This window comes from Cupressus sempervirens, chromosome 9, assembly GCF_028749045.1.
Source record: "Cupressus sempervirens isolate cs-2001-9-10 chromosome 9, ASM2874904v1, whole genome shotgun sequence".
Classification (NCBI taxonomy): domain Eukaryota; kingdom Viridiplantae; phylum Streptophyta; class Pinopsida; order Cupressales; family Cupressaceae; genus Cupressus; species Cupressus sempervirens.
In genome coordinates this window covers 197995465-198023121 of record NC_143126.1, presented here as the reverse complement: position 1 = coordinate 198023121, position 27657 = coordinate 197995465, and the positions used below count along the sequence as shown (strand labels likewise).

The following is a 27657-nucleotide window of genomic DNA, read 5'->3' as shown; positions in this document are numbered from 1 at the left end:
CTAGATCAAACCATCCTGGACTCTATTGTTCTTTTATTCATGTTCAGTCTAAAAGACCAACCAAAATTGAAGAGGAGTTCAGCTTCTCCCTTGTTACAACCTTTGTCAACATATATGCTGGATTGTCATTGGTATGTATCTTCTCCAACTTTAACTGTCCATCCTCCAAAACTGACCGAATGAAATGGTACCGCAACTGTATGTGTTTGGTCTTAGAATGCAGAGCTGAATTCTTAGCAAGATGAATGGCACTTTGACTATCTATGAACAAATAATTATCCTTCTGAGGATGTCCCAATTCTTCCAAGAAGAATTGAAGCCATATCATCTCCTTGGCTGCCTCTGTAGCAACAACATACTCTGCCTCTGTAGTGGATAAAGCATTAATCTTCTGTAACTGGAAGTTCTGCCCATTAAACCTGTCAACCCTCAACTTACCCTCATCTGCCATCGCTCCCACTCAACCGTGAGACTCCCACTTAACTGTGAGACTTTCCTACAGAGGATAACTGAAAGACAACCTTGCTCTGATACCACTTGTTAGGATAAACCACGGACAGAAATAAAAACTACATGCAAATATAACCAATAACAGAAAAAATAATAGAACACACAGAAATGAACACAAGGCACCAAGATTTAACATGGTTCACCCAATTCCTGGGCTACGTCCACCAAACAGCAAGTCCGATCTTATTACAATCTTAGATATTATGAATGTGTATGATAGGGTACATTAGCATATTTTATGTGAATTTTTGGAGGCATATGGATTCTCAAAATAATAGATCAACTATATTTTTGAATGTATAGCTACTTTGAAGATATCTATCTTAGTAAATAGTTGTCCACTAGGATTTTTTGGTATTCCTCAAGGATTGAGGCAAGAGGATCCTATTTTCCCCTTCCTCTTTATTCTAATAGAAAATGCCTTATGTAGATCAATTTCTAAAGTGTGAGAGATGAGAGATATTAAAGGTTTTCCCATAAGTAGTGGTTAGGGACCATCAAATCTTCAACACTTTGTGGATAATACAATGTTATTTAGGGAATGTTTAGAAAAGGAGGTTGCAACCTTGAAAGTGGTTATCTTAGATTATTCTAGAGCCCCGGGCCTAGAAATTAATACAAAAAAATTGGATTTTTTTTCTTTGATTTTTCACCTTATTTAGAAAAAATAATATACTCCATTCTTAATTTTCATTTAAGGGAAATCTTCCTTGTGAATATTTAGGTTTTCCTCTTCCCTGAATTAGGAATGACTTTAGTCTATGGGAGCCTTTAACAGAGAAACATAAAAATAAAATGAGTGTATGGAATGGCAAGTTGTTGTCTTCAATAGGAAGGAAAACAATGGTCTCTAGTTTATTGTCAACCCTTCCAATTTACAAACTCTCTTGCATGGATCTTCTCAAGAACAAACTATCTCAAATTCATGGCCACCTTAGGACTTTATTTTGGAAAGGAAATTCAAAAAAGATTAAGTTTTATCTTATAGCATGGGATCAAGTATGTATTTGAAAGAGTTTGGGTGGCATTGGCATTCAGAATATCAAGAGTTAGGGGATGGATCTAGGAGCTATATTCTTATGGAGAATTATTTTCTTTCCTATTCTTAAATGGGTTAGAATCCTTTCTCATAACTATCTGTGTGTCTCCAACTATATCAATCTCTTTAGAAAAACTAATACACTAAGGGAGTTAGTATTTTGGAACCTTCTTTTGAAATATAGGAAAATTATACATGATAAGTCTTCTTGGAATCTAGGGGATGGAGAGTCGGGTCAATTTTAAAGTGACTCTTGGGGGGATATAGGCCCCTTAAGGGTGATCTCTCCCTTAGAAACATTAAGCCCCTCTTGGAATAAAATTGGGGCTCAAGGGTCAAAGACTATGTTTCTTTTGGAAGTGATGGGCTAAGCTAGAAATGGAGAAGCTTTAGGATAGAGGATATCCCAAGGGAAGAGAGATCCAATTTTCAAGGTATCCTAAAACCAATGAAACTTTCTTTCCAAGGGGGAAATAATGTTATTATTTTGGATGGGGACAAGGATAGTGAGTATATCTCAAATAAAGGATATCGATACTTTATGTCCTTGCATAATTATCACAAATTTCCTGTTCATCTATGTTTATGTTGGGACAAACTATGCCTCACAAAAGAAGGTTTTTTTTACATGGATAGTCTTGAATCAAAATTCTCTTACTATAGAACAACTAAATAAATTTAGTATTTCAGGCCCTAGGAGATGTCCCTTATGTGTGGAAGGGGATGAATTTGTGGATCATTTTTTCCTTCATTGTCCTTACTCTTCTTCTTTATGGAAATTTTTATATTCTCACTTAGGCTTACACCTACATTTTTCTAAATCCATGCAACATATGTTATCCTCCTAGTCTCATCTTAGATATGATGGCATCTATCATTGCCTATGGAAGGAGAGAAATAGAAGTATTTTTTTAGGATGAAATCATGTCAATAGAGAATCTTAACCAAAAGATAGAGGTAGCTAAATTATTGAATTTATTAAATATATATTGCTCAATTCTAATATCAAGAATGAAAAAATATCTCATTAGGATTTAGACATGATGATCTTATCAATAATTGGATCAAACCCATCTTTTGACAAGCTAGTCTAGGATTTTCCAACCTTGGAAAAAGTATTAATGAGGAGAAAGGGAAAGACTTGTGTTTCTATTGTCTATTTTAAATCTATTCATTGGAATACCTTATATTCCTAGTTCAAATTTCAAAGGAATTTGACTATCTGGTCTCTAACTAAGGACTTGCCATATTGATAGCTATTGATCTTCCCTCATGCAAGAAATGGGTAGGTATGGGTTCTGTAGCCATTGGTCTCTAATTAAGACTCATCATTGAATATAAGATTTTTAATTTTCAAGAAGGATATGAAAGGAAACACATGTTATTTATAGGTAGAGACCATTGTGTCTTGTTTCCATAGATCTCAAGATAGATATCTTTATCCATGTGAAAGGTCTAGACTCTCAAATTTCTTTTGATATACCTATCTTCAGTATTCATCTTAAAGGGGTCCTCCTTAATACTCACTTTTTGGTAATCCAAGCTATCTTAACAATTTTAGTAAAATAATTTATTATGAATATAGACTAGTATCGAGTTCTCAGAGACATTCCAATGATCTTTAGGCGTAGATAAAGGGAGATTTCATATGCTAGTTAGGCAAGTTTTAAAGCCAAAATTCTTAGGTAATTAGGGGAAATTGATAACTAGCTTAAGGGAGGACCTTTTGATGTACATACCATGCCATTGTGACATTCCCCAACATAGTAGACAACTCGTTCCACTCTACCTGGTTCTAACCTCATGTGATCTTGCAAGGGTGATTGAATGGTTTTCCATAATCCAAAGAAATGTCTATTTTCTTCTTTGTTTTATGCATGCTAAAATAAAAAGAACAAGTAGTTGGTTGGAGGAATATGTAGTAGAGGATAGCATTGGAACTTGATAAAATGAGGATGAAGTAAGTTTGAAATGTTTGGAATTCCCAATTGAAATAGAGGAGGATGCCTATGAGCTAGAAGATCCACCGTCCCTATTCCAAATACAGGTGGGCTAAAATATCTTTCTTATTTATATTAAACTCTTGTATTCTTGTAAGCTATTTAGGTGTTTTCTAGAGTTAATTTTAAAATATGAAACTTATATGGACATGTACAGAGGAATGAGTCCATTGATTCTATTTTTCTTCCTTTATGGATTATACACTATTTATCTCATAAATTTAAGCATCTTGGTTCCTAATTGAAGGATCCTACATTTTAACTCTACTAATAACCTTGTTCTTATTGTATCTTATAATACTCTAACACTAAAAGAATATGCATTGCAGTATGTCATGCTATTGCTTTTTTGACATCTTTTGAAGTTACTAAATTATTATGGAGGCTTCTTGCAGTATGTCCAAATCTTTCTTCTAGAATCATCATCAAGGAATATTTATTTATAAAGCTCAATAATCATCTTGTAAGAATTATCAATGCATAGAATCATATTAATTTGTAGAAGCAAGGAAAAACATTAGGAATATCAACCAACTATGTCCATTGATTACGTCTTGAGCTGGGAGGTACACATTATTATTCTTATCAATAGATGACTTCGACATCTTCCATGTGTGTGTGTGTGTGTGTGTGTGTGTGTGTGTGTGTGTGTGTGTGTGTGTGTGTGTAGACATACACACACACACACATACATACATATATATATACATACATATGTATATATATCAATATATGTATATATACATATACATGTATATGTATATATATACATATATAGATACATATATATGTATATGTGCGTATATATATAATATCATTTTTTTTAAATTAATTTTTTATTACTTAATTTAAATAAAATTAAAATTTATGTATATATATACATATACGTATATAGATATATATATATATATATGCATATACCTTTACATATATATACATATACATATGTATATATGTATGTATGTATATATATATATACATATACATATATAGTTATGCATATGCTTATACATTTAAATACATACATACATCCATATATATATACACACACAGACACTTTCAATTAAATATTATTTTTTAACTATTGTAATTTTTTCTTAAATTTTTTAAAAATCATAACCTTTCAAATGCTTTAAAACATTTATCTTATAAGAATATGTATTGTATTATGTCGTGCTATTGCTTTTTTGACATCTTTTGAAGTTAACTAAATTATTATGAAGGCTTATTGCAATATGTACAAATCTTTCTTCTAGAATCATCAGTAAGGAAGATTTATTTATAAAGCTCAATAATCATCTTGTAAGAATTATCAATGTATAGAATCATTTTCATTTGTAGAAGCAAGGAAAAACTTAAGGAATATCAACCAACTATGTCCATTGAGTTCATCTTGAGTTGTGAGGTACTCTTATCAATACATGGCTTGGACATCTTCCATATATATTTGTGTGTGTGTGTGTGTATGTATATACATATATATCTATATATATATATATATATATATATATATATATATATATATATATATATGTATGTATGTATGTATGTATGTATGTATGTATGTATGTATGTATGTATGTATGTAGATATACATATACATATAGATATATATATATATATTTACATATATATACATATAAATATCTATATATATTCATGTATGTATATATACATACATACATATATATATACATATATATATACATATATGTATACACACACACACACACACACACACACACACACACACACACACACACACACACACACACACACACACACATATACATATGTTGGAATACTTGATAATAACTGAGAGGTGGGGTGAATTGGTTATCCAAGGTCCGGATGTATAAATAAAACTTTTCACAGTTTAGTGAACCCAAAAGACATTATTCATCATGCATGCATCCATAAGATTTGTGCAATCACTTAAAACTTGTAGGTTACTGCCAAATCAACTTGCATAAATGTAAACATGAAACATAATAGATTCATCAACACACTTGACATAGTGATTTATTTGGAAACACAATTTGGGAAAAACCACTCGTAACATGCTACTCTTTTCAATCTTTTGAAGTGATTCCCTATGAAAGGTCAACCCTACTAAAGGTTACACTACACAATGTTAAATGTGACCTTGTTAAAGGATTTCAATCACCCTATTAGGAGTGAGCCTTATTAGAGGACTTTAAACCATTCATTTGGAATGTCACCCAGTTAAAGGATTTACAAATGACTGTTAGGTCAACCTTAATCCAAAGGATTTACCCTAGAATGATATAATTATTAGAGAGTAACAGTAAGGCTTGATCTACTAACAACTTATAACTTCATTGGTAGATTATAGATCACAATTTAGTACTGCAATTTGCTTGGCCCTCATACGTTGTGGTACAGCTCTGATAGCTTCATCACCCTTCAAGCATTTACATGCTTAAGACTTCTTGCTTAACATGCCAATGTAGTCTCTTCTCTTAGCTCACTTGATGAATAAAACCCCTTGACTCCTTGTCTTTCTTAGGTTCTCATACATGAAAACCTTGCTTCATGACCAGCCATTCCTATAAATGGGAAATTAAGATCTTTTGCTGCTCATTCTCCATCATCCAATTTAGGGTTAGGATGGATTAGGTAGGATAAAATGAATCTATCCCACATTCTATATTTCTTCTAGAAACTTCTAGAATTCTCTTTGAATTAGCCTAAAAATGGTTTACCTTGAATTTTGTGCCAGTAGCTCATCAACCTTAACTTCCACTTGGTTCACATAATCTAAGAAAACAAACTTATCAACTCAAATGCATCAAATTCATGATCTTTCAAATAATGTAGCAACTCAGCATTATCATGCTTCTAATGCTCAGCACACATTGTGTTGCTCCACATCCTCTATAAAATTACTCAGCATCAACTAAACTTTACTACACATCTACTATTCTTCTCAGAATACACTAGAATAAACTTTTACTTAGCTCCAACTGATTTTTTGCTCAGCTTGCATTGACTTTGCTTGGCACCTACTATCTACTCGATTAAGCTTGGTAGACAACCTTTGTGTAACTTGTTCTTCTAAACTTTCTTAGTCTAACTAGACTTTGTAACCTTAAGTAGATTATCAACACATCATGTTATCACTATCTTAACTAATTCTTGTACTCCTTTACATAATCATAACTCAACCTTTCCTCTAGGTGCTATTGTTACATCTTTTAACAAATCCTCTTTATCAATCAACTAAGAGATAATACTTAAATTATATAAGCAATTGTCTCACTAGCAAATAGTAGGTTTGACATTAATGACAAAAGAATGATTGGAGCATATTTGTCATACTTGTATGTTCTCAACAATCTCCCTTTACAATCTCCCTCTTTGATTAGCTTCTTCAATCTATTCTCAACAATTTGCCTCTTTGGTATTGATGGCAAACCAAACTCATTCAACCAAATTGATTAGGTTAAATAGTAAGACCAACAAATACCAAAAGGAAAATAATTCTTTGTATTGAAATCTCTCCTTCTATCAGCAACTTCCATCATCTGAATAGGTTACAAAATTTTGTTATGTCATCCTTATAACTCCCTTTGAAGTCCCTATTGTATCTCCCTTTTAATATCTACTCTCCTAATCAACAATTATCTCCTGCTATGATTAATAAATCTTGCCATGCTATTATCTCTCTTGATCAGTAAATCTCTCCTTTCAATTTTTTCTATTTCTCTCTCTATCACTGTACTTGTGACTGATTTGAAGTTTTAGCTCTTTGATTATTTTAGGCAGCTCCTAAAATAAGATCCTCTGCATCAGTTTGTAACATATGAAATTTAGCTTGTTTGATGCAGGGCACTCCATTTTTTACTTAGATAGCCTTTGATAGGGGTATCACCCCTAGTTTACCTCTTAGATATTCATGAACATCCATAGGTAATGCTTTTGTGAAGATATCAACAATTTTCTCTTTTGTGTTAACATATTCCATCTTCACCTCTTTATCTTGAACTAACTCTCTCAAGTAATGATACTTGATTGCAATGTGCTTAGTCTTTGTGTGCATTATTGATTTCTTTGATATATTAATAGCATTTTTATTCTCACAATAAAGTATCACTATTTTTGTGATCTCTTCCTTCATACCTTTGAGTAGCTTTTTGATCCATACAATGTTTCTACAATTTACAATAGTGGCAATATTCAGCTTCAACAATAGCTTGTGAGGTGTAGTTTTGTTTCTTGCTAGTCCATGTAACTAGCCTCTTTCCTAAGAAAAATGCTCCACCACTGGTGCTCTTTCTTTCATCAATGTTTCCTAGGCTCTTAATTAAATTTTCTCTAATTTTTATTATAGTATAGACCAAACTCTTTTGTTCCTTTCAGATATCTCATAATTATTTTTATAGAACTCAAATGATTCTCCCTAGAATTACCAAAGAATCTTACAACTATTCCTATAGATAATGCAATATCAGGTCTGCTATGTACTACATATTGTAATTTGCCAATCATAGACCTATACAATGTTTGATTCACCTTAGTTGATTTTTCATTCTTTGACAACTTGTGTCCTATCACCATAGGTGTACTTAGTGGTTTGGAATCCTTCAATCCAAAAAAATTTAATATTTCCTTGACATACTTTGACTAAGTGATGTATATAACATATTTCATCTGATATACTTGCAAACCCACAAATAACTTGATCTCTTCAAACATAGAAATCTTAAATTCTTGCCTCATTTGATTTGAAAAATCCTTACATAAAGCATCTTGCCATCCAAATATGATATCATCAATAAAAATTTCAGATAACAAAATACCTTTTCCTTTCTTTGTCTTCATATACAGATTGTTGTTATCATCAATCCTTTCAAATCCAATCTTCAAAAGATAGTTGTGAAGTTTCTCATACCATGATCTTTGTGCTTGTTTTAAACCATATAGAGCTTTGTGTAATCTACATACCATGTTTTAACTACTAACATCAACAAAACCTTTTGGTTGTTCTATGTAAAATTCTCACTCCAATATGCCATTCAAAAATGTAGATTTAACATCTATTTGATAGACTTTGAAACCTTTGTATGTAGAATAAGCAAGCAGAGTCCTTACTCCTTCCAACCTAGCAACATGAGTGAATGTTTCTCCATAGTCAATTCCTTCTTCTTGTGCATATCCTTTGCAAACTAATATTGCTTTGTTCCTTGTGACTTCACCATTTTCATCTAGCTTGTTTATGAATACTCACTTGTTGTCAATCACATTTTTGTCTTTTGGTCTAGGAACAAGACTCCATGTTTTGTTTTTCTAAATTTATTCAATCTCTTCTTCCATGGTTTTACTCTAGTCAACATCTTCTAATGTATCTTCCACTAATTTGGGTTCCTTCATGATTACACTAGTACATTTGGGCTCATTTTTTGACCATTATTGGTAAAAATTTTGACCCAGGTTGGTCAAAATTTGGACCAACCAATTGGTCAAAATTTTTCTTGCCAAAATTTTGACCAACTTGCTGGTTGGTCAAAAAATTTCAAAATTGTTGGCATAATTTCTGCCAAGCATTGGTCAAAATTTTGACCCATTTTGGTAGAAAATTGCATAGCATTGGTCAAAATTTCAACCAATTCTTGGTGGAAAACTACCAAGCAATGGTCAAAATTTCAACTACCAAGCATTGGTCAAAATTGGTGGAAAACAGCTAAGCAATGCCAAAATTTTGACTAATGCTTGGTCAATTTTTTTTTGACGCATTCCATAAAATAGTTGACATGCCTTGCCTATGATTTGACATTTTGCATGCATCCTACACTCTCTCATCTGACTGATGGATTACAAAGAGTGGTCTAAAATGATGATGCTAAAAAAAACACACAATCAAATCCAAAATGAACTTGCATTACAAATGGATTGTGGAAATTTGATATTGTAATGCAAGTTCATTTTGGATTTGATTGTGTGTTTTTTATCATCGTCATTTCAGATCACTCTTTGTAATCCATCAGCCGAATGAGAGAGTGGAGGATGCATGTAAAATGTCAAATCATATGCAAGGCATGTGAACTATTTTATGGAATGCCTCAAAGAAATGTCATAAACTATATGTAGAATTCACTCTGATTATAGTCATAAACTATATTGAGAAAATCAAAATAAATAGAATAAATGCATCATGTGAATTATTAATAGTAAAGGAAATGAATTTGTTTAGATATTGTCAAACTTCATAGCCTAAGTAAGGATTCACAAAAGAAATCCATACCTAACTCAGGAGCACTGTGCTAGCCATACATTTGAATTATGGCTATTTCTATGCTGGGAAAAAAAAAACTAGATCAATCTAAACTTGAAACAAATCTTATATACAAGTTTGAAATTTAGCATTAGCTTCGGGGGGGAAATATCTCAAAATTGATCAGAAAATAAACCCTCATAAGAACCCCCAAAAAGTCTATGCATTAATATTTAAAAATTAAAATCCTAAACAATGAGCCTATTTTAAGATGACATAGAAGAAATGTTTAACTTCAAGTGCAAAATTCCTCCAATGACATTGCTAAACACAATGGACAGTTAACAACTATTTAACAAGAAAGGGCTTATGTTAAAATAGTGCACAATGAAACACAACAAAACATGATTTACAAATATACTACTCACATTTTGCATTGTTACAATGCTCACACTCCTTGTCATCACTAGCCTCATTGATCTTGTGTGAAATGATGAATGAGGAAAAATGCAATGTAAATCTAAACCCATACCCCAAACTAGTCATACAGAGCTTAAACCTAAAACAAGACAATACAAAGATCAAGCTTTGCATTTCTATTTAAAGGTGCAACTATCAAAATCCTAGTAATGGCAACACTAGAGCTAGGGATGCAAAATGCAGCTATAACATCATGAAAAGTAAGAGAAATCCATCTACTGGTCCAGAGTACACAAGAATATAGTAAATTTATGTGAAAAAAAAATCAATGTACTTCAATACAATACATGAACCACTTTCTTTTGATAGATAAAGGCACCTCGGACAATTATCTTCAGAAGGTAAAAGAAGCTATGAAAATAGAGTATGACTCATCCCACAAAGTGAATAGCTCATTACATCAGTGAGAAAGGTTTCTTCATGAGGTAACCTGCAAAATATGATTAAGGTGTTAGACTCACTTTGACAGTGTCCAAACAAATCTTCCTTCTAGAGAAACCATTAAATGGAGAATTCAAATGAGGCAGTCCCTTCTTGTAGAGAAACTAACTCAAGAGAAGAAGAGGTATATATGTTCTAGTCTTATAGATAATAGAACACTAGACATCTATTTTGTTTTGACATTTCAACAAAATTGAGAAAAAAATGATACAAGAACATGAATCTCAACAGATCTCAATAAGCTAGCAATGCCATGCCTAACTAATACCACATAGCATGATGCAATTAAAAGCTAATATGCATTTCAAATATAATCTAGATGACATAAGCTACAATAAAAAAAATTATTACATTAAATTTTTTTGATATATATAAGTTAGTTGTTTATTAAATGCTTCATTTTTTTTATTACCATAGATATTTTTCTATTATGCTTTACGTATTTCATTAACCTAGATATTCTATTTTATGCAAGTGTTTTAGTTTCCCTTACAAAGAAATTCACATACATGTCAAAATGAATGTGTGTGTGTGTGTGTGTGTAATTTTAAGGATTAAAATTAAATACTTTTGTATCTCCATTTTGGCCTCAGTCTGATTGCATGTCTTTGTTTAGTCTATATGTGAGTGTATATGCTTACAAAATGGAAGCATAGATAAGTCATGTGAACTATTTGATAGGATGCTTGAATGTAATGTGGTCATCAAAAGTCATGGTTGCTAGATATGCACAAAATAGATATATTGAGAGAATAGTTTTGTTTAAGTTGCAACTGCCCTAGTAGACATGCATGCAAAATGTGGAATCATAGGTAAGGAATTTGAACTATTTTATTGACTACCTCCATGAAATGTCATCTAATGGCAAGCCAATATTGTAGGCTATGCATATTGATTTGTTGAATATGTCTGCATGGTATAGTTAGTACTGCTACTACTACCACCACTACTACTAACTGACCTAGCCTCCTACTACTCCTACTACCAACTAAAGTATTGTATGTAAGCCACTTCTACTACATAGTGTATACAAGACCCTTCCTTTTCCTTTTCCCTTTCTTCCTTCTCCACTAAAAAAGATCACTATAAAACATAGATCACAAGGGCACACCAAAAGAAAATATATATATCCACTCTTCAATCATAAATGAATGAATGAAGGGGAAAACTAAGTGGTAGCATAAGTTATAACACAATCAATCAAAATTTAATGACTTTTAATTCTCATTTCATTCTCCCAACTCAAAAAAAGCTTCCATTGTATAGCTCCCTCGTTTCTCTTTATCATTGATTTGTGTGTATGCAAAAAGGGGAGATAAAAGAGCCTGTGATTAGGAAAAGCACATGAAATCCATGTATAGCAATGAACTACACTATTCAATGCCTAGTCATTCATGACTTTATATTCTTACCTAGCTTGGAAAAATCCCATCTATTTCTCATCAAATCCCACCTAGCTTTATACATCAAAACCTCACAAACCAAGAAAACAAAAACCATAATCAGTGTTAGCAAATATACTAAATGAATATATGAATTCCATGGCAATGTTGTACAATTTGGGGCAAGGGGTTGCAATTGTGCTATAACTTAGTGCTGACAGGAAGTCAATACCAAAAAGATTGGTGCCACAAATTGTGTTGCTCAAATGTGACAAGGGTTACAATGTTCTTAGGGTGTAATTAATAGTGTTTTTGAATAGATTTTTTATGGTTTCATGTAATTTCATTTTCAAATAAAATCAAGTAATTAGTTTGAAACTTTGATACAATACTGATTAATAGAAAAATCTACCACTCATAGAACTTAAAGAGTACAAGTACCCAAGTATCCATACACAAGTACTAGGTACAAGTACCCCAAGTACCAAGTACTCATGGGAGAGTATCATATCTAAGGACCTTGATTAGGATTTCTAATTTTGCTTTAGTTTTTTGTTTTTGCATCAACTTGTTGTTTATCAAGCTTAATTCAATATGTAGTCAATTTGAAACATTGATATAATACTGATTAACAGTAAAATTTATCACTTGTAGAAGTCATAGAGTTCGAGGTGATCTACAAGTGTCATTTTAAAACATTCTTTATTCATCCCATTTTCATGAATGCATGTTTGCCCATTTATGTGTTTGCCCATATTGACAATCCAAACAATTGCCTAGGGATCTACAACATGAAATGTAAGGAAAGACAACATATGTCCACTATGAATGCTGACAAGCACAACAATATAAGAAAAATTGAATACCTCCATGATAGCTTTTCTAGCTTCTACTTCTAGCTCACAAGCCTTCCTCCATCTGGTTATGTCTTCTTCTACCATAATTAAAGACAATAATTAGAATTTTAAACAAATATAAAGACAATTAAAGATAGTAATTAGAATTTTAACCAAATATAGTTACTCACCAAGTACTTTAGGTCCTCCATGGTTAGAATAATAGATGAAAACGTGGTCACTGGAGCCACTATCCACTACTTTACCAAGGAGGAGATCTTTCATGCACTCCAATGGCCACTCTGTATAAACGGTCCCAAAGAACTCAAAAAGGGCCTAAAAAGGGAATTGATAGTTTCTATTCAAATTCAAGAGCACAAGATGTTTTACAAACCCGTGGCTCAATAGCATGGGTGTTGACAATGACATGTTTGATATCAGACAACTCTGTATAGTGTTATAACCAAACTTACAATATAAGTGATGCATAAATATTTCCTAAGAAACCATTTGACATAAGGAAAAATGGAGTAAACCTAAAAATGATTTCCACAAAAATTCATATAGACACTATTTCATACAAACTATTCAATCTATATTAAATCTCAAGTGTACTCCCAATGAATCACGTACCTGAAGTGCGCTCATATATAAACTAGCTTTCTCACACAACTATTCTATACAAGGATGGTCATAGCGACTAAAAATTTCATCAACCAAGATAGCATCGGCAACATTAGGGAAAGTGACCAAATTAATCTCTAGAAGCTGCAAGGAAAATAAAATAGAAAAGACAAAACCACAATAATTTATACAATCAACAATGTATAAATAGTTACATTTTCACTCTTTCCATACTTTTCACATTAGTGTACTTTTAAACTAGGTTTAAAATCTAGTTGATTCATGATCATATTAACAACTTGCCTTAGTTTGAAGATGCGCATGTTTTGGTAAATTAGGTTTTAAAATATCCAAGAAAAATGATGTTGCTTCATGGATCATATTATGCTGCATATAGATTTAAATTGGAAACAAAAGTATAGTAAGTTACAAAGAAGATTCTATATGGTCTCTATAGTCTACCAAACATTTTAAACATTTTCGATCCATCTTGTAAGATATTATCACTTTCTACTCTATTTACCAGTGTCATACATAATAGAAAAATATGAGTCCACTTTAGCTCAAACTACAATAGCATTAATTTCATACCTCGTAGATATTTCAGAGAGCACCATGCTAGAATTTTTGGTGAGCCTAGTGAGCCCAATGCTCCATTCCAACCTATATACACAAAAATGAACTTAGTACAAATCATGTCAAAGCCAACCACTATCATGGGAGGAGATTTTAGGATTCATATTAGATAATCTTGTTGGAAAATGGGGTCATATTTGAATCAAAGGTTAAGTGGTGGATTTCTTATATTTTTATTTAATAAAAACTAAGGTATATAGGACTAGGAATGACAATACCAATCTTTTTTTTGAAGCCTTGAAAGCATTTTTCCTAATTTTCCATATTTGGCCTAATTGAGGGCTACTGTCCCTAAAGCCTTAATTTGACCCAAGTTTGCTAATAGCCCTAGAAAGGGGGTAAGACCTTAGAGAAGTGGAGTCCACTTGGAGAGATAAAGGTCAGCATTGGGTAAAGGTTGGAAACCTCGCTTGGCATCTTGTAGTGGGGTGGGTACTACTAGGCACTTAAGAAGATTTTGGTGGATTAAGGCTATAGACTCTACATCAGTTGAGGCAAGATATGAGCACATATTTTTGGCAGCTTACAAGTTACATTACCTCAACTTGGTGATGCAAGCAATTGGCATCCAAATAAAGTGGGTGAAAGAAATAGTCTACATTATTCAAGCACATCATTCTTTTCTTTGGAGTGTTATGATTTTAGGATATGTAGATCATGAATTGATTAAGCTTTAGACCCTTCCAAATAAAAGTGGCAAAAAAGATGACTTATTGGGATGAGAAGATGAGAGGTAGATGGACTTGGGTTTTGTGATTCACTGGTATGTTAGTTTGAGCTTCACTTGGTTTCAAGAATACTATAATATTCTCTACTTAACAAGGCCAACCACATGAAGGTAGAAACTCATTTGGCCTCACCCCTCTCCCCCTAACATCAATCTAAATTCCCCATTAACATCTAATTACATATTTTATTCATTTCATTCATCCATTTATGAACTATAACATTCAATCAATACAATCACATAACATTTATTAATATGATATAAAATTCATTAATACACAATAGTAATCAAGATTTTATATTATATTATCAGAAGATTTTATAAAAAAATTTCCCTGTTCAACTACAGGCCACGGGGCAAAGAAAACCCTTGCTATAGCCTGGGACTAGAGTCCTATATACATTATAGATGCCTTATATAAGGGTCTTTAAGAAGGGATACCTCCTTTTATACAAGGGGAGGATTTCTGATTGAAGAACCTCCAAAAAAAAAATACAAGGTTGGATCAAAATCTGTCTCAGCCAGATTTCCTTCCCAACATATTGGGGATTATAAATAACATTGGCTGAGAGGGTTACAAATATTAATGTTGGAGGAAATTGGAGCGACAATTTTTTTAGGAGATCTTTGGTCTAGTTAAAGAAATCGTGGACACTGGAGGTAAATGTTGCAATCCTTGAATAACCTATAATAAAAAACAATATTCCATGGCAATAAAAAGAATTGGGGTAAGGGGTTAATAGGTATTACCCCCCTAAAACAAATATCTAACAAGTCATCTGTTCTCAAAATAGGAATCCACAAAACTATTTATATGTATATATGTATATATATACATATATACATATATACATATATATGTATACATATGTATACATATATATATGTATATATATGTATATATATATATATGTGTGTGTATATATATATATATATATGTATATATATGTATATACATATGTATATATATACATATACATATACATATACATATACATATGTATATAATATATATATGTATATACAAATATATATATATATACATATGTATATATAAATATATATGTATATATAAATATATATGTATATATATATATATGTATATACATATATATATACATATGTATATATATATATACATATATATATACATATGTATATACATATATATACATATTTATATACATATATATACATATGTATATACATATATAAATCTCTACACACACACACACACACACACACACACACACACACACACACACACACACACACACACACACACATATTATTCTAGAGGACAAACAATAATTTATGCTAAGGAGAATAGTAAATTGTTGTTTTTCTCTATAATATATAAATTTAATCTAGCACCCATAGAAGAGGACAAACAAATTGGCTTCAAGAAAAGCGATAAAGTAGTGATTGCCCACCATGACACAGATTCTAGTGGCCAAAGAAATGTAAAATATTTTGGTACATTTGTTCACACAAAGGCAAATAGCCTAATCAATAATAACTAAAATTGAGAACTTCATGAGAAATAATCTATTTGATGTTAATTTCAAAAAATGATGACAATGTGCATGACATTTCACTACATCCTTTTACTCACAGCACAAATCCTACTCATGATTATGAAGGCAAATAGGCACATCATGACTATCTTCGGCATTCTCCTATGGCTCTTGTGGTTCTAATATTATAACATGAGGCTTCCTCTTCTTTTTTCTAGCATAAGGCTGATGCACCCCTGTAATAAGAACTAAATGGGTTTAATTCTAAACATTTTTTTTAATGTTATAAGTATTTCATTAATCTAAAGAACATTATAGGTATTTTTCTTTACTTGATAGTATCACATAAAGAATACACCAATTGCAATTTAAGATGCCAAATTTTATTAATAATTACATAATTAATTTTCAATAAAAATTGAATATGTACCTCTATCACTGTGATACACATTAGGGCCTTTGTCATGTGTAGGATATGTGCCTTCATAATCATGAGTAGGATCTGTGCTGGGAGATTTTCATATTAGGCATGCCTTGAACAAGATACTAAAAGATTTTATCAATAGATATATGTTGCTTGAGAGGTATAAGGTGCACTATGTGCCTAGTTGGGATTGCCATGGGCTGCCCATTGAGCTCAAAGTTCTGTAGTCCATAGACCAAGAGGCAAAGAAAGAGCTCACACCATTGAAACTAAGAAAGAAAGCTACTCAATTTTCCAAGAAAACTGTGTTTTTATATTCAAGCAAATACAATTGGTAGGTATAAAGCTAAATGACACAACCTTTTCTAGCATTATTGATGCCTATGCCAAAACAAGAGCTTTGGAATAAGCTATGGACATGCATTAAAGAATAAATAATTTTTGTCAGATGTTTTAGTCACAATTCCCATGGTAGACATGTTTGAAAAATGGAAGCATAAACAAACCATGTGAATTTTTTGACAGAATTCATGAACAAAGTGTGGTAATGGTATAACTCTACTAGTTTTTTATGTGTTGTTAAACTCCTTTACCCAACTCTTAGTTTGTTTTTGGGTGCTTAAAATGGATAGTACAGATATAAAAATGGTAGAGATTAAGCCCTGGAAACCATGAAACATATTGGGTGAGTCGAAGATGGTGCCTTGGAGGACACACAATAAAATAGTTTAATTGCCTAATGTTATCACTTGGTTATCAAATTTGATCAATATAAAAAAAGTCTATTGAGACTCAAAAAAAAATATCTTAATTACTTGATGTCAATGATTGAGAATTTCAAGTTAGTCATAAATGAAACAAAATTATTTCTTTGATGTTCAGATCATGATCAAAAAATCAAGTTGATGTTTTTCAAGCAAACATTTAACATCAAGAATCTATGACCTCCTCACTTCTATCAATCATTGCTATCGATTTTTTTCTAATGTCCCATTCTAGAACACTTATGAAATTCATCTCTGAAGCTAATTATAGGCTATCATAACTTTGAAATACAAAGATTATTTTTTTTTGCATAGAAGCATATTGGGAGATTCACAACATGATAACTGCTTAAATAGATATATCATATTAATTTAACACCACAAATTAAATCCAATATGATTACAGGCATCAATACAAGAAATAAAAAGTTGAGCTTACTCCTTAATCCTATGTATCCTAAAAAATCTATGGGCAATAAGATTAATGTAAGAGAGATACAAAGATATCATTCCTACCCTACCAAAATTTAAATCCAATATGATTACAGGTATCAATACAAGAAATAAAAAGTTGAACTTACTCCTTAATCCTATGTATCCTCAAAAATCTATAGACAATAAGATTAATGTACAAGAGAGATACAAAGATATCTAACTTGAGCAATAGATACTACACAACATATCTAACTATCAGTGTCATTGTTGTACCTTATAGGTGCATGTGCTAGTCATTACAAAATACCAATATTAAATATTTATTAAACTGAATCAGTAAATAATAGATAAGAAAGGCTCAACTTCCTTATCCCTTCACACACATATACAAAAGAAGTCATCAAACAAGAGGGGGTGGTGGGGGGGAAGGTAAAATTTTTAAAAGAAGAAACAATGACAATTTATTGAGGAATCTAACAATTGATGGGTCAGAAGAATACAGTATAGCCAACTGAGCTATGGATACAATAAGAAACAATAATCCAATCAGTGGCTCATCCCATTAGCATATAAATTGCCTTATAGTCAATGAACAAGGATCATTTTATGAAATGGAGTAGTATATAATTGACAAAGACAATAGGGGAATTATTTTTCATTCATGAAAAATGGGTGTTTATTAGTCTAGAGAGATCCTTTCTAGTCCCTATATCTGTGAAGATAACTATCATGTGATATTGTGCACTCTATAATCAATTGTCAACTCTATCTTTAGTGGCTATCAAAACTCAAGAAAGACATGACATTCACATCTATAGGCTTTTCCATCATCTAATGATTGAAATCATATCATTGATTGTAGTCGATAGATGCATACTTCATAGGTTGAACATGATTCATGATCTACAAACTTCTTAATCACCCATTGCAATCAGAACATATGAAAGATCCTATGATCACACAAGTATATAGAGTGTTCATTTGCTATGTACCCAAGCACACAAATTAATACCCGTCAGCAAGCATATCACATATATAATTAAGAATTTTAAGAATGGTATTCATTGCCACTACGCTTCACATTGATCACGAACCCAGTCTACATATAGTTCCTTGTTACAACTTGATCCTATAAAGGTTCAATCACTAGAAAATAGAAAATAGATATGTAGTGACGTACCTATCATCACTAGTTTGAAGATATTATACATGAATGTTTTAGTGGCATACCTATCATAACTGGTTTGTATTTCTATCCCTTATATTTTAATTATTTTAAATGAATTGTTTGTGTATTATTTCAGCATGTATAGATAGCTCATTATTTTTTATTCTGGTCATGATTTGTGGAAGTAAAAGATCTATATAATTTTGGAAATGGATCTTATTAAAAAATTGTAAATTTGTAGATTGATGAATGGTTGGAATATGCCCCCATCTTTTCCTCTAGAAATGACTTTGAAAAAGCATGTGCTAATGTAGATAGCTATCTCTCATTTTGCACAATCCTAGTTGGATATAATCTATCTGAAGCTAATATAGCAGTTTGGTCTGGTCTTGTAGGTATAGTTGATTTTATTTATTGTTAAGGATTTTTTTTAATTGATCCTCTTTTCCTATAGTCAATACCAATTAAATCATGTTTTAGCCTATTATTTGTTATCTTCAAAAAAAGTAGCCTATATATTCTTAAAATCTTGTTTTCTAATTTTCATATAACTTTTCTTTTTTTTGGTCCAGGGATGGGGCAAAGATTGGAAGGTATCCACAAATCAAAGAAGTATCAAAGTTTAGCTAGATGGTTTAACTCAATATTGTCAGAGTATCCAATACTCAATCAAGTAGCTGATAAATATGTTGGTAGAAGAGGAATTGGTAAGACAAAGCCAGTAAGTCTAAAAGAAAGTGAGCCTAATGGTATCAAAAGTGAAAGCAATGAGAAAGAAAATGAGGAAGGTTCTTTTGACATTGATCTACCAAATGCAAAAATTAGGAAAGCTCGTACTCAGTTTCCTCCTAAGCTGAGTGGATATCTTCATATTGGACATGTAAAAGCTACTTTTTAAAACCAATACTTTTCTCAGAGGTATAAAGGGCACTTGATTATACAATTTGATGACACAACCCTACTAAAGAAAGCAATGAGTTTGTAGAGAACATATTGAATGACCTTGATACACTAGGCATTAAAGGAGAAGGACCTACATACACTTTAGATTATTTTTTGTAGTTAGTAGAGATGGTTGAGAAATTGATATCTGAGGGGAAGGCATATGTGGATGACACACCTAATGAGTAGATGTAAAAAGAGAGAATGGATGGAATTGAGTCCATCAATAGGAATAAATCTGTGGAGAAAAATATGAGTTTGTGGAAAGAAATGATTGCTGCTACTAAGAGGGGGATGCAATGTTTTCTAAGAGGTAAGTTGGATATGCAAGATGTTAACAAAACATTGTGGGATCCTCTTTATTGTAGATGCAATCCTATCCCCCATCATCGTGTTGCATCTAAATACAAGATATGTCCAACATATGATTTTGCATGCCCATATGTGGATAGCATTGAAGGTGTGACACATGCTCTCCGGTCAAGTGAGTACCATGATCATAATGAACAATATTACAGGATCATAGAAGACATGGGTTTGTAGGAAGTACATGTGTGGGATTTTAGTCATTTGAATTTTGTTTATACTCTCTTGAGTAAGAAAAAACTACAGTGGTTTGTAGATAATGGAAAAGTGTAGGGTTGGGATGATCCTCACTTCCCAAAAGTGAAAGGAACATTGCAGAGGGGGTTGACAGTAGAGGCCTTAAAGCAATTTATTTTGTCACAAGTAAGTTTAAATGTTGTACTTTATCTTTGGAACATATTTTTTCACTTAATTTTCTATAGATTTCCATACAAATTCTTGTAACCTATACCAATTAAAATTATAAATTTGAGTTTTCTTTGGCTCTTTTGTTTTAGGGAGCATCAAAAAATCTAAATCTAATGGAGTGGGACAAACTTTGGACAATGAATAAAAAAATCATTGACCCTGTCTATCCTAGACACACTACTCTTTTTGAAAATTGTGTTCTTCTATGCTTAACAAGTGGGCCTAAAGAACTTTTTGTCAGAATTCTAGCTAGGCACAAAAAATATGAAGGTGCTACCAAGAAAGCAACTACTTACACAAAACACATTTGGTTGGAGAGTGCTAATGCTACTCTTGTCTCAGAAGGTGAAGAGGTAACATTGATGGATTGGGGCAATGCCATAATAAAAAATGTTGAGAAGGACTCAAAGGGTTTTCTTTGTAAAGCTTCATGTCATGCTCCATCTTGAAGGGTCAGTCAAAACAACAAAGCTAAAGTTGACTTGGCTACTAGAGATTTAAGAGCTTGTCAACTTGTCACTTGTTGAAGTTGACCATTTGATTACTAAAAAGAAGGTATATTTTTCATTGACTCAAAGCCTTTATGGTCAATATTTGATGAATTTACATATGTTTCTATACATTGTGTTGGTATTTTATATTGATGTTCAAATATGACTCTCATTACAAGATGTTGATATAGCTTTCAATAGTCTATTCGAACAAATATGTCCAATTTGGCTCTGTGTCACATACACACTAGTAGGGGAGCTCTCATAACTATCATTTGGTGTTAGTAAATGATCGGGATGATTTAAACTTGTAGAACACAATAACAATCATAAGGGGTGGGGGATTAGGATTGTGCTTGAAAACTTATACCAACTTATACCAATTTAGTTTTGCTATTATAACTATTTTTTAAAAATATCTCATTGCACAAAATATAATGTGGAAACCCAACTTGGGAAAAAGCACAAACACAAAGGCTGCTAGCATCTACTATCCTAATCTAGCCATCTCAATGAGCTTCACTTACAATTTTAAGGGATTCAACCCTTAGGAACAACAATCCCCTTCTCAGAGCAACAACTATGTTAATCTATGTATTATTTCAACCAAAATGAACCACAATTCAAAACTTCACTAGAGAATTAATTTACAATCACAAATTTGAATTTCATTGATATATTTCTGTACCGATTTTCATTCAAAACTAATAATTCACAATCTATATTTATGAACAGTATAAATTGATAAATATATCATTGCCTTGCAAACTAATTGTGTACATAGAGCCTAAAAATTCTTTTAGACTAAAATTAACTTACTGGAACAATGTTTTAGCATTCCTTTCTATTCTTTTATCTTCAAAAAAATATCACTAAGCATTATACCTATATTGTTTGATAGAAATTCAATACCATAAAGCGATCCTTTTCAGTCTGTGTCATGCTCCAATAACTTCCAGACTTTGAGATTTCAATCACATTCTAATTCTCCAATTGTATCTTATGATTTATTTGGGGTGTATTGACTCTTACAATGAAAAGATGAGGTTTACATCATACCCTAACTAAGATTAATGATATGGATACAATCAAGCCTCAATACTAAATCAAATGAGTTTTATTATTTGGGTATTTATTAAATGGATGAAGTTGATATTGCATCTTAAGATTTTCTTGGAATGTAGTGATGTTGTGTAGTGAAAGGACACAATTTAGATCATACCCTTACTAAAATTAATATTATAGACTTAATCAACCCTTACACTAACCAATGAATTTTGATTATTATTAAGTGGATGGGGTTGAAATTGCACCTTGAAAGAATGTGCAGTCCAAAGGCCTATCAATCCTTGATAATAAGTTGAAGAAGACCAATTATTTAATTTTTTTTTAAAAATGAATTAGACATGGCCCAAAATGGAAGCTATTATATCCTTGACAAAATATTGAAGAGGGTTGGTTATTTTTGGCCCTATAAAAGAGTTGAAGGCAATGTCATAGAAATGTTTAGATCAAGACAATGTTTAAAATAAATTTTGTTGCATGAATACCCCTTAGTCCTTCATATTAGGTGTAAGGGGTTTTGATTATTTGTTTACTTATAAAAGGGAAAAGTTGAGATGAGGTAGACATTTGATTATCCATCAATTGATAAAGAAATGGGGCTAGGATTGTGTATTAGTATAATTATTCAAGAACTTGTTAGAGAGATGATGTTCCGATCATCTAAAAAGAATTGATTATTTGTGCAATGGTCAAGATTATACCTCTAAGAAAATTAGTGGTATGGACACCCTTCATTTATTGGACCTAATTCAAAGAAGTTTGGTTATTCATGCAACCATTAGAGGAACAGGGTATGATCTTTAGTGGCTTAGAGACCATAAGTTCCTCACACTAAGCCAAAGAAGTTTGATTATTCTTTTATTTTCTAAAAAGACTGTAGGGCCCATTTGTCGTTGTACCAAAAGCCATGACTGTTAGTGAACATGGAACACCACATAATTAACCACCTATGGGCAGGGGAGCACATCGAATCACCCAACAATCTCCCCCTCGACATGCATACCAGGTGCTTACGCGGGTCGGGAAGGCACCGAGGAGATTTGAACCCATGACCAAGCCAAAACCAGGCTCTGATACCAATTGTAGGGCCCATTTTCTGTTGCACCAAAAGCCATGACTGTAGTGAACATGGAACACCACATAATTAACCACCTGTGGGCAGGGGAGCGCGTCGCATCACCCAACAAAGACAAGATTGAGATATACCCTAAAAGGAATTTGAAAATACATATGCCCATTGTTCCTTGACAATAAGTGGGGGATGTTGAGATTGTATCTTATTTGTGTTCTTGTAAAAGGAAGATGTTGAGATTGAACCTTGAGAGAATTTGGTGGTGTTAAGGCCTTTAGACATTGACATGAGTTGAAGAAGTTTGATTTTGTTCACATACCCATTATAGGGATGAGAATGAAAGATACCTGAAAAGAGTTCAATGACTTGGAATTCTTTTAGTCCTTTTCTAAGTTGAAAATGTTTGATTACAATGCACTTGTGGCATTTATAAATGAATCAAATTTCCAACACAAGCCAAATCAAGTGATTGGTTTACCATTACTTTTAGTTGGACTAACATAAGTCATAGAAGTCAATAAAGGACTACATTAATATCATGCATACTTCATATTCTACTACATTTGACTAGAATTGAACTGTTGATTCTAATATTGGTGTGACACATCCTTCCATAACATATTGATTTTGAGAGCCTTGTAACCTTGTGTCTACCACAAAAAGTTCTTCTTAATCAAACTAAACCCTTAACCTACATTTAACTAGAATAAATGAAAATCTACAAATACATTTCATGGATATCAATGATGTGCACTAGGTTTTTGGTTGTGTGAGCAACAGCATGATGAAGACTATTTTCCTCCATTGCTTTGACCTTCTTGTATGTGTATTTTCTTACAATGTAGATATAGAGGCATAGGTTGAGAGCACTAAGAGAATCCAAGAGCCAATAGAAATAATCTAAATGACATATACTAATGTTGTTCACAAATCAACCATTGTGACATCCTTTTTCACTAGTCGTATCTGTAATGGTGATAAGAAGACTACTGATGAAACTTGCAATGCTAACAACACTAAGATAAAAGGCAATCCCCAAGCTTCTCATGCTATCAAGCAATTGGTCATAGAAATACTCTTGCAATCCCACTAGTGTGAACACATTTTCTATTCCAAGGAATATGAACTATGGGCATAACCCAAAAACATTGAGGGGTATTGTGGCCTTGGGAGTGTGAAGAAATTTGTGAGCTTTTTCTGCATTTATCCTCTTTTTCTCAGAAAGATATACACTCACTAGAAATATGATGGAGAAGAACATGACAACACCAATTCTTTGAAGTATGCTTATTCCTCTTTCATTACCAGTGAAATTTCTTGCCATGGGTACATGTGTAGCCCTTTCAAAGAATATGACAGTTTGTGAACCAAACACTTTAAAAGAAGCACACCACTATTGATAGTGTATATAAGGTCAGGCCTTGTTCAAGGTGGGGTTATTAAAAAAAAGCATTAGTTTCTCACCTTGAGAACTTTTTTGTAGCCTATGGTCAAATTGTAGATCTCTGCTTTAATGTCTTTCACCTACTTCTACAAGTCTTGTACATAGCTAATGGTGTCTCCAACAATTGATGCCTTGTCCATCTACATAAGCAAAAATAGAACCACCTTTCAGAACAACCAAATAGAGAACTTCACACAAAATCTTCAAGAAACAGAAGAAAAAGAAACTAGAAAAGAAAAGAAAACCCTAATTTAGAATATTACCTTGTGAATTTGGGAACAAGAGCACACAAAGCATAAAGCCTCTCATTTAGCTAGTTGCGGGCAAAGTGATTCTACACTTCTCTTTAGATGTTGATTTGATGTCTCAGATTGGAAGAAGACCTCAATGCATGCCACAAGTTCTATAGAGTTCATTTAATGCCACAAAGTGGTGCAAATGAATCAGATTTGCAATGCTCACCACCCAAGTGGGAGATTATGCATTCGATAGACCAAAGATGAAGCTTGTGTTCATAGAACAATGAGTGTGCATAACAATGAAATAGGAAATGACCTTTTTCATTTTCACAAAAACTATGAAGCCTGTGTTGGTCAAAATTTCAACCAACACGGGCATGGATTTTAAAAAAAGATATTTTTCCTTTCCTATTCTGACCAATTTGACCCCATTTTAATATATGGTTGAAAATTTTGGTCTAAAAATGGGATCAAATGTACTAGTGTTAGTGAACATGTATTATTTCTCAATCTATTTGTTGTCAATGGTCTAGCATCTTTATCTCCTACAATTTGTGTAGCATTGTCTTTTGATATATTTAGACAATCTTGATTCAACTCTAGTTTCTTCATTTTGTCTTTTAGCTTTAGAATCACTATGTGCATCTCTATTAGGTAGTTTATCATATTTTTCATGTACACTAATCTTAGAATCAAAATGTGCTTCCATTTCATTCTATAACTCAGCATTTGAATGTAGCTCAGTTCCCAAATGCAACTCAACATTCATAGTGTGTGACTCAGCAATCACTAAAACTTGATGTTGGTTTGTAGCTTGATTTGTAGCATTGTCTTTAACAAGCATACCTTCATAAAAGTATACAAATGATTTTTATTCTTCTGGTTCTTTCATAGGTTTAGCCTAATACACTTCTGTATATTCATCAAAATTCATATTTTCACTTTCCACAACTTTGTTAGTGTTAAAATTCAAACACTTATAAGATTTACTTCTTTTGGAATAGCCTAGGAATATACCTTATTCATGTTTTGCATCAAGTTTACCATTTTTGAAGTATTTAAGAATGTAACATTTGCTTCCAAATACCTTAAAATATTTCACATTAGGTGCGTATGCATACCATAGTTCAAAAGATGTTGAATGAGTACCTTTTCTGACTTGTACATGGTTCAAGGTATTGACAATTGTACTTACAACTTCTCTCTAGTATTTCAAAGCAACATTCTTCTCCATCATGAGTGTTCTAGCACAGTCCATTATAGATCTATTCCTTCTTTCTACAATTCCATTTTGTGGAGGTGTTCTAGGGGTAGATGTTTTTCTTTTGATTTCTTTGTCATTATAGAACATCTCAAACTCATTTGATGTAAATTCTCCTCCTCTGTCAGATCTCAAACACTTAAAATTTTTATCTGATTCCTTCTCAACTCTTGCTAAGTACCACTTAAACATTTTGAAAGCATCAAATTTCTATTTCAAAAACATAATTTTCATCATTCCACAATAATCATCAACAAACAAAATTATGTACTTGTCTCCTTTGTAGCTTTACACATCAATTGGCCCACACAAGTCAGTATGAACAATCTCTAGTATTCCTTTAGAGGTATAAGTTTTACTCTTAAAAATTGACTTTGTCATTTTGCCTGACTGACATTGTTTGCACATTATATTATTAGGCTTCTTCAACTTAGGATAACCTCTAAATTTATTCATGTTATTGATACTAACCAAATTATCAAAATTAACATGACATAACCTCTTGTGCCATAGCCACACATTATCAAATTTTACAAGAACACAAGTAGCATCCTCTATGTCAAGATAGAATAGATAACTCCTAGTCGATTCACCCTTTCCAATAGCTTTCCCATTTGAGTCATATATCTTAGTAGTCTTGTTTTCAAACTCAACCTTACATCCAAAATTATTTAGTTGTGACACACTTAAAAAATTATAGTTAAGTCCTTCAATATACTAAGCATTATCACATAAAATCTTATCTATGAATTTGATCAAACCTTTTCCTTTTATCAAACATGGTGCATTATTACCAAATCTTATACTATTTCCATCATAACAATTCAGGGTAATAAACTTACTTTTGTCTCTAGTCATGTGATGTGAACACCACTGTTAATGATCCATCTGTCATTCTTGTTCACACAAGTCACAAGTACAGTTGCCTCATCTTCATTGGATTTTTCTTTCATTGCAACATACACCACTTCATCATCAGGTTCATCAAATTCATCTTTTATTTCCTCTTTAGAAATATAGCAAGACTTCTTGCCTTTTTCTTTGTAATCCTTATTGTCTTCATCTCTTTTATTATTGTATTTGTCACCACTTCTGTCATTTTTCTTCTTTGGACATCTAGTAGAAATATGACCAACCTCATTGCAATTGAA

At 32.2% G+C, this 27657-nt stretch overlaps 1 pseudogene; it reads left to right on the top strand.

Moving 5' to 3' along the window:
• LOC149538164 (glutamate--tRNA ligase, cytoplasmic-like) overlaps positions 1–27657 on the top strand; it is an 89963-nt pseudogene that overhangs the window by 29651 nt on the left and 32655 nt on the right.